Source organism: Amphimedon queenslandica, unplaced genomic scaffold (genome assembly GCF_000090795.2).
Source record: "Amphimedon queenslandica unplaced genomic scaffold, v1.1 AMPQUscaffold_1257_Cont26729, whole genome shotgun sequence".
Taxonomy (NCBI): domain Eukaryota; kingdom Metazoa; phylum Porifera; class Demospongiae; order Haplosclerida; family Niphatidae; genus Amphimedon; species Amphimedon queenslandica.
This window is the reverse complement of record NW_003558396.1, coordinates 1-1,135: the sequence shown is the minus strand read 5'-3', so window position 1 is coordinate 1,135 and position 1,135 is coordinate 1. Positions and strand designations below refer to the sequence as shown.

The following is a 1,135-nucleotide window of genomic DNA, read 5'->3' as shown; positions in this document are numbered from 1 at the left end:
TACAACTGTAGTTACCCGGGTAAATACACTTTAGATCAATACTGTATTGTGTATGTATAACTACTGTATAAGCTTATGAGTTTTGCTGTATTACTGAACGTGTACAATTAGGTAAAGTACTGTTTAAAATACAGTACAATACTGTTTTAACTGCTGTATATTAGCGTTTTTACTGTTCTATTTATAGTGAGATGGACTTTGATGTACACAAATGAAATCTTACTCCTTCTCAAGGAGATGGGTCATCTTTTACCAAGATAGGACAGCTTATATTCATTATATCTTTTTAATTGTACAACATTACTGTATAATAATTATACTGAGATATTTAGCTGTTTTTTAATTATAATTACTGTGTGGTGTGTAAACTGTTCCCGGTATTTTCTACTGCGCATGCGCAGATCTCCCTGTATAAATGAATGGGCCAACCTGAAAGCTGCTCGAGCTGAGGAGGTCTGAGTTAATTGGTAGGTGTGGTTAATGATTATGGCCCATCCTACATTGTAGTGAAGATGTGTGGCTTATTCTTGTTAAGAAATTGACTCTGGCTGAGACTTAGAGTATTAAAGGACCTTCTTTCTCGATATTTTTGGGCGACGGGCCGTCTTTCACTATCATTGGGGACTTGTTCTACTCAATCCTGGCCTGTCCGAGGCTTACCTTATCCATTACAACTGTAGTTACCTAGGTAAATACACTATAGATCAATACTGCATTGTGTATGTATAACTACTGTATAAGCTTATGAGTTTTACTGTATTACTGAACGTGTACAATTAGGTAAAGTACTGTTTAAAATACAGTACAATACTGTTTTAAGTGCTGTATATTAGTGTTTTTACTGTTCTATTTATAGTGAGATGGTTTTTGATGTACACTAATGAAGTCTTACTCCTTCTCTAGGTGATGGATCATCTTTTACCAAGATAGGACAGCTTATATTCATTATACCTTTTTAATTGTACAACATTACTGTATATACTGAGATATTTAACTGTTGTTTAATTACTGTGTAGTGTGTAGACTGTTTTACCTGTATTTTAGTGTAGTATCAAGTTTATTATAACAATAACAGTGACTATTTAGCTAACTATTAGGTGTGATGATGGCAGTAGTGTCATTATTACTGAAAAGA

The 1,135-nt window shown here is 33.7% G+C and overlaps 1 long non-coding RNA gene across 1 annotated transcript; it reads left to right on the top strand.

Moving 5' to 3' along the window:
• Positions 1-456: 456 nt before the first annotated feature.
• On the top strand, positions 457-1,093 carry LOC109593497 (uncharacterized). The gene is made up of 2 exons (XR_002190994.1): positions 457-688; positions 857-1,093. It is a non-coding gene; the product is annotated as an uncharacterized LOC109593497 (long non-coding RNA).
• The last annotated feature ends 42 nt before the right edge of the window (positions 1,094-1,135 follow it).